Source organism: Bacillus rossius, chromosome 3 (genome assembly GCF_032445375.1).
Source record: "Bacillus rossius redtenbacheri isolate Brsri chromosome 3, Brsri_v3, whole genome shotgun sequence".
Taxonomy (NCBI): domain Eukaryota; kingdom Metazoa; phylum Arthropoda; class Insecta; order Phasmatodea; family Bacillidae; genus Bacillus; species Bacillus rossius.
The window spans coordinates 106,434,259-106,450,409 of NC_086332.1; the positions used below are offsets into that span (position 1 = coordinate 106,434,259).

General features: G+C 37.5%; 1 protein-coding gene across 6 annotated transcripts in view; it reads left to right on the plus strand.

The window, feature by feature from the left end:
* The window catches only part of LOC134531111 (proton-coupled amino acid transporter-like protein pathetic), a 122,199-nt gene that overhangs the window by 49,625 nt on the left and 56,423 nt on the right, over positions 1–16,151 (plus strand). The window contains exon 1 of one of the 6 annotated variants that reach the window (XM_063366665.1): positions 7,639–7,834. The exons of the other annotated variants lie outside the window; for them this stretch is intronic. The gene's annotated coding sequence lies outside the window, so the exon portion shown is untranslated. Of the gene's footprint in view, positions 1–7,638; positions 7,835–16,151 lie in introns of those variants that run through there. 6 annotated transcript variants of the gene reach the window in all.

Consider the following 16,151-nt stretch of genomic DNA (forward strand, 5'->3'; position numbering starts at 1 on the left):
AAGACTTTTTTTTTGTATTAAATATAATTTCAATTCACCAAAATCTGCTCATATATATACATATGTATATAGTTTTTTTTTGTGACTCGTCCTGGAAAATCTTAAAAAATTCAATAAAACGAAAACGGAACATCGTATTAAAAAAGTTTCAGTGGGACAAAAGAAGCACACAAGATTTCCTATACTAAATCCTAAATTCACTGAAATCTGGTAAATAGATTTTATTTTGTGATTGGCCACGGAAAAAGTATTGAATATGTAGGCTAAATAACAGAAAGAATTGTATCCCATGTCAAATTAGATCAGATCCGAACTATATTCATTCTCAATAATATATTTTAAAGTCACTTAAATTATATTCCTTTTTCAGTTAGTGATGTGTTAAAACGTTTTTGAAATCTACCTTAATTATTTTCCAGAAAAAAAATCAGACTCATTTCAACTGCTTATCGTTTGAAAGATAAATTCGACACGTCCATTCTCACAAAACATACCATTCAATTAAATTTACACAAGATTTCCAGTGACCTGTTTCGAGAAGAAATTGAAAAATATACACACATTGGGATGCACTCTGCAACACACAATACTGAATAAACATGCATGAATATGTAGGAACACCCTACCTTAAAAACCGTCACAGTAACTGCAGTCCTCGGGAGATAATTCACGCCGGTTTTTACAGGTTGATCCATGACAGTTTACACAAGCAGAATAACATGTGATGCCGTGTTTCCTACAACTGCAGTTGGATGCACCGCAACCATCTTCCTTGCAAGTGCACCTGATTACCTTCAAAAGGCATTCCGGAGCTGTTGACTTGTCTGTCGAAATTGGCAAGAGAAGGTGGCCATATTTTCTCCATCCCCATTCTTCTGGATTCATCTTAATTCCCTTCCATTCTTGTATCTGATAGAAAACCCTTAAGAAATGGAAACGAGCTGAAGCACTAGTTGGAGGTAACTGTTCTGGTTGTACACATTTGGAACTAGTAGCTGCTTTCTCACTAAACACTTTAAAACGCAAAGTGTCGAGTGTGTCACTTCTCGACCCATTGTACAGGCGTACTAGCAGCTGTTCTCCCGATTTTACAATGTCTTCTTTTGATACACTGGGAATACTATCTGAAAATACTTTCGCAAGTTGCCTGAAGGCTCATTCTGGATCAGATCCAATATTTTCCCCTTTCCTATACCATAGATGTGTGATGTTGTGTCACATTCCATGAATGCATGGCAGAAAAGAATTTTCATAACCGAGCTGCAGCTTTAGCTCCTTAATGTGACATGTTTTCTTCTGCCTTTGTTCACTTTTTAAACACAAAAAGTTATGTGATTGTGGATCAAAGTAGTAGAGTAAAAGGACAAGTACATCTGTGTCTGTTCCTATAACTGTTGTCAACTGTTCTTTTGCACATTTTAGAGCTTCTTGGACAATGTAAATATCTGCATCACCTGGTGCTTCGACAACAGGACATTCTGCTTCGCGTAAATGTATTGCTAATAACCTTAAAAATTGTCCTTTATTTCGCTCGTTCAAAAGAAACATATCTTTACGGAGTGATAGTTGCATTTCTCCTGTGAATTCAACTACAGGTGATGCATTACCTCTTGTTCTTCTCATATGTGCTGTGTCTTTAGTACTGTGAGTTTTCCCATATCCATCAAATACAGTAGTTGCTAATCCATAATTTTTCAAGATGAAACGTACAGCTGAGCGATCTCGTTGTAAATTGCAGTATGGGGCCAAGGTAACTGATGAAGTAAATATCCTCCGTCAATGACATATTTAATCGCAGTTGCGTTTTCATTCACTCAGTACAAGGGAATGGGAATTCAATCGTATAAATAGTAACTATACCAGGACAATAGTACATAAATTTTAAGCAAATTTTGATAAAGTTCAATTATATAATGCAACTTTTTTGCCCTTAATTTAATTCACGATTTATTTTGAAGTACGGTGCACGGTTTCCGTTTTTTTTCTTTTTATAACTTTTTTCCGGGACATTTCCTGGAAAACAAAAAAAAAAAAACAATTAAATGTTGATCTGTGTGAAATTCTAATATATTATGAAAAACATTGTTTACTTTATCTTTTTCCTAAACCATTATGCTGTAAAGTGCACAATTTTCGATTTATTTCATTTTTAATATTTTTTCCGGGACTAATCCCGGAAACGAAGCAGAAATTATAAGCGGATTTTCTTGAACTTTGGATATGTTATGGAAAAGTTAATTATCTTTAATTTTTGTCTCTACAGATTTTGTCGTCAGATGCACCGGTTTTGAGTTATTATTTTTTTTTCGCGTTTTTCCGGGACAAAACCCGGTAAAAAAGTTACCAAAAGAAAGTGGATTTCGGATATGTTATTCTACGATTTTTTCTGCGAATTTTGATGTAAAAAAACCTTTTCTTGCAATTTGTCCATGATTTTTTCGTATACATATTTCCTGGACTAACATGGCAAGGCGGCAGGGCGGCTCTTATCTGGCCAGCAGTGTCGGCGTGAGGAGGAGGGTGGGTATAGTGGGGTGGGGCAGTGAGGAGGAGATAAGAGTAGTTTCGAATGTCGCCACTCAGCTCCGAGCAAGAACGACATGCTATGTACGCGGTCACGCGTTTACTCTCTAGCCAGACGGCGCCCTTAAAAACATGATCCAAATTTAAAAGTACTTTTCGGGCCTCAGCGAACTCTTAAATGCTTTTCGTAAACATACCCCAATAGGATATCTTGAGTAGTTTTGAAATCGCGTTGTTTTTCCTGAAGCTCTGCGCACCGTCTGTGTGACCAGGTAGGCGGAGCCCTTAAGCTAAATAAACAATACGCTTCACCAGTGAAGGTCGAAACTATCTTTCCTCAAGGACTCGTCGCTGACGCTGAGATCCAAGCTTCGTCAACTGGAAGAGCTGTTCTCCGGGCAGGGCCGTCGCCGGCAACCAAGGACCCAGGGACCCTTAATGTGCAATGTTTCAAAAACCAAAAATAAAACCAAATCTAAAGACTAAACGTTAAAATGGTCATAACTGTATGCGGTGCGTACGCGTATTTCATAACTCGTAGGTTTCCAATGAATTAAAAAGAATCTTGAAACTCAACCGGAGGCCCCTGGTACAGGGATACGTAACCCCCCTCCCCCCTCTTACTTTTGACCCACTCCTTCTCTCTGGCGCTGTTTTTACTAGTTTGCGATGTTTTGTTTCCGAGAGTTATTTTAATAATCAAAGTGTAGGGGAACCTGGGGCAGAATGGGGAAGCGGGGCATAACGGGGTACCACGATTTTATCGTCAATAACGTGCTGCCACCTGTTATGTGTAGACGGAACGTAAACTCCAAAGTGAAACACAGCGCCACAGCATATCCGGAGCCATGTTGTTGTTTGCAGTTCGTTAGAAGTGGCAGTATGCTGTTTCAGACTGTGTGTTTTGCAATGTTTACGTGATATTCCAGCCAAGGTAACTAAATATACTTACTTATTTAAAATTTATACTTATACTAATAAAAAAGTGCATGTCTTTAGCGACAATTTATGAATGCCATCTAATGTTTTAGATAAGTACTTTTTTAGCTAGAAGGTTGTAACCAAAAATGTTTCTCAAGGGGCAAAACGGGGTACCTTACTACTCCATTTTGCCCCATGTTTGTTTAACTAAAATTTTGACAAATATGGCCTCACTGTAGATAAAATTTATAATGTTGATGAGACGGGAATCACTGTTAATCCCAAAGGTCATTCCCGAATTATTTCTCAGAGGGGTAAACGGCAGGTTGGTACTGTGACTTCAGCTGAAAGAGGGGAAACTGTAACAGTAGAAATTTGTTTTTCGGCTGCTGGTGTTTATATACCACCTATGCTAATATTTCCAAGGAAAATAATGCAACAAGAGTTTCAAACAGAAATCATGGGCTGAGGTTGAAGATAAAGGATGGATCACAAAGGAATAATTTATTTCATGATTTCATAAATTTGTTATCTTTTCTAGAGAATCCAAACAATCACCAGTGCTTCTCTTGCTTGATGGGCATGCATCTCATACTAAAAACCTTCAACTATATGATACAGCCCGGGAAAATGGTGTTATTTTATTGTGGGTTCCTCCTCACTGTTCCCATCATCTACAACCACAAGATTTATCATTCATGAAGCCCCTTAGCAAGTATTACGAAGATGAAGTGAGGAAATTGTTGCGTTCTCATCCTGGACGCGTAGTGACGTTATTTCAGCTTGCATCTCTGTTTGGATCAGCTTACTTGCAGGCTGCAACTATGTTGACTGCCATCAATGGTTTTTGGAAGACTGGGATCTGGTCTGTTGATAGGAATGTGTTCACTGAAATAGATTTTCTTCCTGCAGATCCCACTGACATAGGTTTACTAGCTGATGGTCCTAGCACTGAACCACCTCTGCAAATTCCTCTCACAGATGACCCCCATAAGGATGCTCTTAACTCGGCAGATGCAGAACTCCAAACAGCAACTTCAATGCCCTTGCCTGAAACATCCTTTCAAAGTAGAGCTACTCTCTCCACTTTCCCAAATTGTTCTCCTGAAAATTTTCTACCTGTCCCCAAAGTAGCACAAGGCGAAAAGAGGAAAACACATAAAATTGGAACAACAGCAATTTTTACTGCATCTCCCTATAAGGCAGAATTACTATTCATCCAGAATTAAAAAAACCAAAAAATTGACACGAACAGCACAGAAACAGCTCAATTTAGATGAGCGAAAAAAGAAAAGAATGAAAAACATAAAGTCTCCTCTCCTCAAGTGCTCAATAAGTGAGAGTGAAGAAAGTCAAGATGACGATGCGGAGTGCCTGTACTGCAATGACTTTTATTCTAAGTCAAATTAAGGATGGATAAGTTGTTCAAGTAGTTTAAATTTGGTTGACAATTCGTGTGCTGGTGTTGACAGTGATGATGGCGAAGTGGTTCACATCTGTGAACCCTGTGCACACTAACTGCAATAGATTTTTGTATTTTCATTCAACATAAATGTATGCTCTTATTTAATGCTTAATGTTAACTATATATTAAACTTATTTAGAAAATTAAAATTATTGGTTTCCAAATTTATTATAATTCTACCCCATTTTGCCCCTTACTAGGGGCAAAATGGGGTGAAATGCACTTTCTTATTTAAATGATAATTATTAAAATCAATAGTAATTTTTAATTTTCAATTTATGATTTAGTTATTCTTCATAGACTAAAGTATCATTTTTACATCAAATTTATCAATTTGTAACATTTCTACTTATATTACCTTCCAACCATTAGATACCCCATTTTGCCCCAGGTTCCCCTACTTTGTTTAACCTCACCTCACATTGCTGATGCTGAAATGTTTACGGAAAGCTTCAATAACAAGAGGACTACCTCATCGGAAGACTAAAGTCTCACTCGCACGACCAAGATTACATACAAATTACTTAAAAAGTCAACTGAAATAAGAATTTTTAGGTGATAACTAGAGACCCGGAAATTTCGTGGGTTCATTTCGTGTTATGCTAATATTCAAATAATTATACCTTAGTGCTACTTCTGTCATTGGTTCACTGTTAATCTGGAGGACTGAGGGCCAATAGAGACCCTCACTCATAGAAGTGTCGAATCGCAGGCGAGACGACTCACAAGTCAGCAGCCAATGAACAGTTGGCATTTGCCCGAGTGTAGAGGATATTGGAGTCTATCCTGGAGGTCATTGAACCCGCGAATTTTCCGGGTCTCTAGTGATAACATAGATTATGTTTAATGGCCATAGTTTTAATAAACTTGTGTTTGTTAAATTTAGGACATTATCTTAAATTCTATGATGATGAATGGTTTAGTGGTTTAGAATGGTCCCAACCAATCAGAATTATCTTGGTACAGATGCCACGTGACCAGCAGCTGTCGAAGCATCAAACCCGAACTTCTAGCTGATGCTAATGTTTGTATGGAATAACTAAAAATTTAATATATGCCACATTGAATTTATGTTGTAGGCCTGCATTGGTTTCGAGCTCTTATTTCATTAATAACAAGTTTGTTCTACAATGCATACAACATGTGGATGTCAGTATCAAAAACAATTATTTTCCATAAAAAGTTAACTCATAAATAATTTTTAATGGGATAGCTGTAGTGTAAAGGTACATTTATTGGTAAGATCATGTTTCAGTTATATCATATTTATATTTATTACTACAAGTATTAAAATGATAGCATTAATGTTAGTTGGAAAAAAATAATTTGATGGTGTTTTAGTGGTTTAACTTGACATTCGAGCTTTGACAGCGTAAGAGAGACATTCAAGAGACCATCTAATCCCTTTAAATATATTTGCAACACATTGGGCCTTTAAGGATGATGGATACCGTTTTATACGGGAACTTTCATTTTAAAATATGTAATTGTTTCTTATATTTTTAATTGCTTTCGGTGAAATTGTTTTCATACTTTTCACTGTGAGGAACATAATAAAAATAAACCATTTATTAAAACCACACATATTTACTCCTACTTCCATCCGTATGAGTATTTTTTTAAATATAAAACGTATTCTTAAATTGATAGTGTCCTGTCCATCATTATTGTGTCAGTTTATAGCAAAGTTTTTTTTTTGTTAATTACACAATCTATCCAAGTGAACAGAGCGTTTAGAAGAAACAAAAATGAAATAAGCTGAATCCAGAACCCTTAAATAAGTGTTTTCCAAGGCAGGAGAAACGAGTAATGAGAGATGACGACAGACTGATAGCGTATGTCGCGTGCATTCTTTCTGGAACAGGGTATCCTCAAGAGGCAATACTAAATGCCTTCTAGGCTGGCGCCGAACCGGAGTTAAGACTTTCAGCTCGCACTGAACACTGTTGCGGCTCCGCCTATCCGGGCGTGCAGAGCTACCCACGGCGTGCAGAGCTTCAGGAAGAACAACGCGATTGGAAAACTGCTCAAGATATCAGAGTGGCATATGTTTACGTAAAGCATTTAATAATTTGCTGAGGGCCGATAAGTAGTTTGGTTTTTTGTAATTTTAGAAGAGTTAAAATGGTTAAAAGGCGTGTTTTCAGAATAATTCAATGTTACGGTCACCGCTCATATTTCACAGTTGTCATGCACGACGAGAAGAGGAGAACCGTGCTAGAAGCACCAGCTAGCGTCACACTTATCATCCCGCCTCGCCGACACACACACACCCCTGACTAGCCGGGTGGGCTCGCTCTGTACGCCTTGCTAGTTGTTTCAGTGCCTGTCAATCTATCACGATAGCTCTCGTGCATGTTGTGTTTAATTACACATATTGCCAAACTGTTTTACGACTGGCAATAACGTTCAGTGTGCTAAATAACTGGTGGCCACATTTGCGACCAAGCAACGAATTCAAAAGAGCCATCGTGAAAAATGCAGAGGAGCGACACGTGAGTGGTGGTATGAAACAACAAGCACGCGTGTGGGATGGAGCAGAGTCGAGGCCAACAGCGCGCAGAGCGTCATGTCTTATCAGTTCGGAAACTGCCGGCCAGCTCGGTCTTGCGCAGTAGGGATACCTCTCCCCTCCCCAGGCCTCCCCTTCCACCTAGTCTATAAGAGGCGTGTCGCGGTCGCGCGAGGCGGTAGTGGGGACGGCACCAGCTGGACTTCGTTCGGTCAGTCGAGGCTTTCCACTATACTTCTCTTTGTTAGAGCTCGTTTTTCATGTGGCGTATTTTGTTTATGTGTGTGTCCTATAGTTGGTTACAATATGGTGGTGTTGTTTTGAAGTGAAACTTCTTTGGGCCGCATTTTAATGCAAAGTTTTCGTGTAACATTGTTGTGAAACGTTTCTGATGCGAACAGGACAGAAAGTATGTAAGTAGAGAACTATGTTATATACGTTACTGGGCTCGTTTTCGTTCTTCTCTTTGTGTGATAATTCGTTCTCTGCCATAAAAATAGAACAGATAGAGATAGACGAACGAGAGAATAAGACAGCGTGTGTGCGTGCTTGCGCTTGTTTCAGAAAATAGGTATAGGTATCCTGTACAGCCAGCTGTGAATGCCTTGAATTTTATATTTGCTACCAGCGCGCGCGCGTTCCTCCTTGTAGAATCTGCAGCGTAGAGAGCGCTGGTGAAATAGCAGTCCCTGCATTCCCCGTATAGATAGTGCTAACTGATATGTATTTCATATTTCGTTCAGAGAATTGGCGTATTCCAAATTACAGATTTGTTTTAGAGTTGTTGTTAATGAATCATTATTGATTGATAAATAATTATTGATATACTGAGCATTTATTTTGAAGTTTATTAATTTTTTTATTTTAATCAAATCTCTAATAAATATAAAAAATGGGGTAAATATGTATTGTATGGATTATCGTCAAAAATTTTTTTAAAAATCTGAAATAACTTTCATTATATGCTCTTTTGCTTCCTCTTTTCATTACAGCCTGCGGAGATAAGAAATTCCAATTACTTTCGGAGATATCGAATTTTTAAATTTTAATCACTATACCTGTACATTTACACCGCGTTAACCATTGTTTTTTGTTTACGAGTATCAATAGTTTTTTATTATATAATGTTGTCACGTGATAGTTCGTGATAGGCCAATATTCAAATGAACCAATAGGTGATGATTTATTCATTTATTGTTCAAAACGATGTGTAATTACAACGGTCACTTCCAAGGGCGCCCATATGATAATTAGTAGGGGGGGGGGGGGCAGACTTAGGGATCGTCCATTAATCACGTGAGGCTCGAAAGGGGGGGGGGGGGGTGTCGGGAAAAATCACGAAATATCACAATGTGGGAGGGGGGGGGGGTGGAGAGATATCACGTGTATTTATTTTTTCGCGCGATTTCTACTAAACCGAAAAGCGACGTGTGACCTTGACTCACCGTAGCCAGGCAACAATATCCCCGCCCGCCGCAACATGAACCACCCGGCTCGGCTTGCCAGTCACCAGTAAGAATGTGATTTTGGCACCGAATACATGCGTAAATCACATATAAGCCTTTCCTTTATTATTTTTATGCTAGTGAGAATAAACCTGCAACCTTAATGTGTGTCTGGACATTTTTATCACTGTGCTTAATTTTAACACACTAGGAAGAAGATAATATTCTGAATTTTTGAAAAATATTTTGTACCAAAAAAATACACGTGATTTTTTTTTTTTTTGGGGGGGGGGGGGGGTAGTCTGAAACCTCGCCACAAATCACTACGGGGGAAGGGGGGGTTAAAAATTTGCTTAAAAAAAACATCACGTGATTAATGGACGACCCCTAAGGGGTATGAAGTATTTTTTTTTAATATTTTGGAAGACTTAACTGCGGCTTGTTACTAGCCATAAAATAGTTCCAGTTCTGACCCTATTAAAATTTTTTGTCCTGTTACTAAAATACTAGACCACAGTACTCATTCGCCATAAAAAAAATCTATATTGGCTACTTTATTAATTAATTATTAACTATTTTATTGAAACAAATGAATTTTTAGCAACAAAAATGCAGGAATACAGTCCTTATACTTTTACAGCGTCTTGGGTACACGGATATCAAGAATACAGTCCTTCAACTAATTGCTCTCTTTACCCATAAATAAATATCGCGTACAAATTAAATTAAAATAATTATAAAGTTTAAAACGTGTTGGTCAAAAGATTCAACTTTGGGAGAGAAACGATTTAAATATGTTATCACAGTCAGAAAACAGTTGTTTTTAAATGTAACACCTGAACTACGCTTATAATTATAGTCAATAATTGTTTCACAATTAAATGAATATTACTATGTTTCGATATGAATCATAATTGCTTATCATTTAGAATTAGCACAGATGGATTCAGTAGTCGAGGACTATAAGTTTATTTAGTGATAGAAAAGCGCAGAAAAAATTAGTTTATTATTTAACTAGACAATTTAACCAAACAGTATTTAGAGGTTAAGGAATTAAGTGACACCAAAACCAATGAAAATAATCGAAAATTTCTAAATGCTGACATAACTCATGTCAGCTTTCCACAGAAGAGTTTAGTTCGGCGCAATTAATCCACACAAAACAACTGGACACTATGTCGACGCGTATTTTAAGAATATAAGAAGATCCACGTCACAGTATATATATATATATTTTTTTTTCGTGTCGTGTGGTGCGGGCCCTATTTGTGGTGCGGGCCCATAGGCTACAGCCTAGATAGCCTGCGTGTAGATACGGCCCTGATAAACCCTTAAATAACATGTTCATTACTTAACTTCAGAATTAAGAGTACATTAGAACCTCGATTTTACGGAGCCCGGACTCAACGAAGCCGCGATTTTACGAATACATTTTTCAGGAACCATCTAAAATTCGGAAAATTTGACACCAAAATTTATTTAATAAAAAATTAAAAACACTACGAAAACATATAAAAATATTAATTTTAATGCACAGCGTATTCATATTTTTAAGCTAATACAACATCCATTTACCGTTAGTGAATATTGTATACGTTATTGCGTCATCAAACTCAAAATCGAAAAGAAAAAATGGACTAGGTACACTATTTGTCGCATAGTTCGAAATTTCTTCGATTGAAAAATTATGTCAAGGCCGTAAAAATATTTATTTTACCGCAAATGAACTATACTCAACATTCCTTACCCATTCCAACATTTCCAGCTCGTGAGCATAGCAACTGAGCTTGAAACCTTGTGAAGCGTGAGAGAAAGAAACGATATTGAGTAGCTACTTCCTCTCCTTTCCGCTAATATCCAGCAACCCATGCCATTAGGCATTATCTTGACATGTGTCGCATTCATTACCTTCGCTGCATCGGTTTGCCAGTAAAAAAACGCTCAAAAATGGTATAAGTGACGCAGCAAGTAGACGTGACGAGCGGTTTTTTAACTAAGCTTTTTTTAACTAACTATACAAACAAATAATTCCCTATGGCTATCACAAATTCAAGGGATGCTCGCACTAAAATGTACTGTGTTTTTAATGAATGTCTGTCGTTACAGAGCAGCGTTTTTCTTCACCAAATAAGACTATGATTAGAGACCGTAAAAATTCGCGGATTCCTTTCGAGACAGGCTGGAATCCAAACTCGTTTAGCTTAATGCTGCGTCAGTGATTGGACCGCAATTTACCTGAAGGACTCTGAGCCAATGGCAAACACTCAACAAAAGAAGTATCGAATCATAAGAATCGCAATAAACAGGTGTCCCGAGTCGGTAGCCAATAGCCAGGTGATATTTGCCCGAGTACATAGAGAATCGTGGAGTCTATCCTAGTGGTCATTGAAACCGCGAATTTTTCCAATCCCTACCTATGATCACTTTTATGAAACAGTACAGGTGTACACTGAACTGTGTGCTTGTTCTCGATTATGTTACTAAAAGTGCGTTCATTAATATTTTTCAAGCCGATCTGTTAAAGATTAACTGATAAATATGATAAGGTGAAGTCCATAAAATTGCAAGGCAGGGAATTCTTCCAGCTCATCAACCCTACCCTGGATAGTCTCGTCTGTGTTCAGTCGTCTCTGGCAAGGAGTGGACAAGTTTGCAAACTCAAATATAAATTTATTTTAGTAGCACGCGTCTTACGAAAAGGAAAGATATCCAAGAAAAGCATGTCGGACAACCTACTGTCACCACACAAAAGTTAACATGATGCAATGCGTGGTGCAACTGTGTTTAGTCGCTGTGATGTTAATTTTATATCACTCGTGCAATGAGGCAAGTTGTGGAATGTTAAAAAAAATAAGGGGAACGCAGGGGAGGGCAGAGGGCAGGTATTGTTTTTACTATTTAATATTATATATATTCCGTTCAATAAATTATAACATGTATCTTCACGGGATGGGGTGTTTAAAATTTTATGAAGATAACGATTTTACGAATGCAATCCAAGCGACCGTGAGCGTACGTAAAATCGAGATTCCAGTGTAAATTGCTTCCGAGTCTACTGAAGGTAGCGGAATCCTTATTCCTTTAAACACTTTTGAAGGGAAAAAGTGGTTTTCCTCTAAATTCAAAATTCCAAAATAAATTTTACGTTGTAGACTTTTCTGAACAATAATTCTTATTTGAGTAACTTTAAAGGTGTTAGCTTACCTTAAAAATTGTGAATATTCTGAGCGGATGTGACGAATGAGGAAAACTAAGAAACACTACATAATAACAATCGTTTTTTTACACTTAAGTTATTTATACTGACTGAATACACTAAACTAAATCTAGACCAGATGCAGAAAAATGTAGACCTAAAGACTATTGAAAAATCTCTGTTTTGAGATGTTATTTGTGAACATTCACATTATTATGACGAAAAAGTAGCAAAACATTTCGCCGTCTACAAGTACATGTCAACTGTCGCGTCGTCTAACTCTGACTTGTCTAAATCTGTTTTGTGTTATCGCGTGAGCTTGGGCGGGATTACGAAGGGGAATTACTCGCCACGGGCGTTGCGCTTGAACAGCGTTTTCTCCCTGTTCACAACACCTTATATCGCAGCAGCAGAAACTAATGCTTGAACTAACATAAAAAATGAAGTAGACGTGTAAAAAAAATATACAATAATATCTTCGTGTTGAACCATTTATACATAATACCGAATTTAAATAATTTTCTTTAAAGTAAAACACCTGACTACACTATACATTTTTCCTTACCTGAAAGCTAGGGGGGGGGGGGGCCCACGGCCCCCCCCCCTGCCCCCGGGTATGGGTGCCCTTGGTCACTTCCGCTATTTGTTCATTAGATGGTGTAGTCGTTCTTGGAATTCGTGTATCATTATCGTGTTACTTTCTGTCTTTGAAATGGCCTGTGTTTCTGGGATTAGTCAGCTATGCGGCGGGTGTTCCTTGCATGTATTCGAGTTTGTGCATTTGTGTGATGATTGGATATTGTTGTTTGAATTTTTAGTTGATCATGGAGTTTTAAGTAGTGAGGTAAAGAGCGACCAATGTGGGACGGTAATTGAGTTGGCCGAGGACAGTGATTTTTTTCAATGTCATCGGACAACAATAACTCGTGCCAACAAAAAAGTTAAAAGGGCACCTTGTTCTTTGAAAAAATCTTTCAGAAACAGCACGTGGTTCTCCAAAAGTCATCTTTCGGTTAAAACAATTATGAAGATAGCTTATTATTTTTTTTTTTACAATTCATCACCCAAATACAGTATACATTCAGATGAATTGTAATGTTAGTTTGAAAACCGTCGTAGATTGGACATCCTTTTGTAGGGAAGTTTTAATTAAGTGGAGTTTGGACGTAAATGTAGGGATTTTGGGTGGGCCGGGGAACGTTGTTGAAATTGATGAGGCTAAAATTGGTAAGCGTACAATAAGGGGCGAGTCATCCAGGGTCAGTGGGTTTTTGGCGGGATCGAGAGAAATGGTGATAACATTTTTCTCGTTCCTGTCAAAGATCGTACTAGCAGAACGCTCCTGCGTGTGATCAAGAAGTACTTTTCACCTGGAACAACAATTATAAGCGACTGTTGGCGTGCTTATAATTGTCTTTCTCAGCATGATTATCTTCACCTGAAGGTAAATCATAGTATAAACTTTGTTGATCCCGACAAAGGGGCGAACACCCAAAGAATAGAGACATTAGCGGGAAGTAAGGCAGAATGTACCTCGATATGGTCGACGAGTTGACCACTACGTCGGGTACCTTGCGGAATTCATGTTCCGTCGGAGATATCGCGACGTAGGTGAACGACTACATCATTTTCTACTAATGGCAAAGGAATTGTACCCGCCTCCAACTTAGGTGAGTTTTTAACGTTTGAAATTTTTATGCTTTATTTGTTATTTGGATATTGTTGCGCGTAAAAAAAATTACGTTCGTTCCTACTGTTAATCCTTTATTCCGGTTTGTTAGGTTAGGTCAGCTACATTATAAATACTTTAAAACTAAACAACCATTAAAATTAATTTAATTATATTTAATGTCCCGTTCAGTTTCAAAGTATTTATAATGTAGCTGACCTGACCTAATCTACCTTTGTCCCGGTTTGTTAGGTCAGGTCAGTTACTTAAAATAATACTTAAAACAATACAAGTAAAATTAATTGATATTATTTTTAAATTCCGGTTATTTTGAAGTATTTATAATATAACTAACCTTACCTAATGAAAAATTTCAGTTATTTAGGCATTCACGCACACACGGCAAAAAAAAATGGCGACGGTCGAATGATTACATAGGGCTTGTATTGCAAAATAAGAACGGCGATATCTCCCAAAGCAATTGGAATTTCTTATCTCCGCAGGCTGTAATGAAAAGAGGAAGTAAAAGAGCATATAATGAAAGTTATTTCAGATTTTTGAAATTTTTTTTGACGATAATCCATACATTTCATATTTTTCCAAAAATGGGTTAGAATTCTTAAAAACTCGAAAAAAGAATGAATGCCCAAAAACCCCGCGCCTTGTTATATTTCTAATCATTGTGTAAAATGACAATTCAATTTTTAAAATAATTTACCCATTAGCAGCTCAATGATTTGGTTAGGTTAGTGACATTTGAAATAATATAGATTTGTGTAAACGCTAGGTTGGGTTAGGTTAGCTACGTGAAAAATATTGTAAACAACGTGTTAACGGTTGCTAACGTACGTTTAATATTTTAGTTACCATAAAGATGTAATATTAACATTAGTGAAAATATCGAGGAAGTAAAATGGAAAATTAAACTGATATTTTGGCTATAATGTTTTCATTTTGATCCTTTGAATACTTTCCATAAATCTTATTAGTACTATAATTTATCTAGAAAATTGTCTTTCTCTCTCTCTCTCTCTCTCTCTCTCTCTCTCTCTCTCTCTCTCTCTCTCTCTCTCTCTCTCTCTCTGTCGTTTTACCCCGTATGATAGACTTACGAGTTGAGGTTTCTTTGCCAAAGAAGTTTCACTTACCTATATCATGTCTACTGAGTTACACGAGCTCTTTTTTTAAATGAAATATTGTGGCTGTTTTAATTTTTGAACATTTTAATTGGCCTACGCCAAGTGATTTACCATACCCGCGCAGTCAAAACGTTACACTCGAGACTTGGCTGTCAACTCACGCATTTTTCAGCGACATTTAGGAAATTCGGACGATTATATCGCGGGATAAAGTTATTTGCTGCCTACACATACCACGCACTTTGACCTAAAACCTAGGTTATTTTACTCAGACTTCAGATTCCGCGTCCCGTCTTTTCACATCACTGCTGTTTTTCTATACAAACCAATGCCGGCTATAGTAGCGACATCTTTCACTACAATGTCCTCAGTTTCATGCAGATGCAGATCAAACGACTGATTGAGGAATGTTTTGATTGGCACAGTATCTGTTGCGAATGGAAAAACGAGTTACCAGATCTACATAACATAATATTAATGTTTGAATGCTTTGCACCGACCCAGTCCGTCCGTCTTCCGTCATTTACAAAACGTGTGTGTTCAGTTATGACATTAATTACTACGAACGGCGAGAACTTAATTAGAATTGTCAGATTTACCCACTCTAGCATTGTCTTAAGCTGTCGTAGATATACCTAATTCCACCTCCATTCAGGGCCGGCGCGTCCATATAGGCCAACTAGGCAACCGCCTAGGGCGCCAAGTAGCTGGGGGCGGCGCAGCACGACACATAACAGCTAATATAATATGTTTAACGATTATTGAAACTAGATGAAAATGGATTTTTGTAACAGTTTGAAATGTTTATATTGATATAAGTAATTATTTAAAGTCCACGGTGACCTGTTTATGATTTGTAATAAGTAAAAAAGTAAAAATAAACACAAGCCTGCTTACATTTGATTGTTGACAAAATTTTAGGCTTACATGATGTATTTTGAGGCTAGGAAATTTTTTTTTGGGGTGTCCGGCGGGGTTGTGGGGGGGGGGGGGGGAGCGTTGCATTAAGATTTTTCGCCTAGGGCGCCAATTTACCTTGCACCGGTCCTGCCTCTATTGTCACTTCTTAGAGTGCATGTCACTGTTACAGCAAATTTCCCTCTTGGCCATAAAAAAGATTGGTTTTTAACAAGTAGGTAGGTAACGTTCCGTTGAAGTTATCATAACTTGATTATTATATATGTATATGAGTATGTGCGTTTTCTTTCGTGTGCCGTAGTTAATGAACAGTATATACTATAGCACTAGCCTTCACCTGCATTTAATTTGATAAAGGTGCAA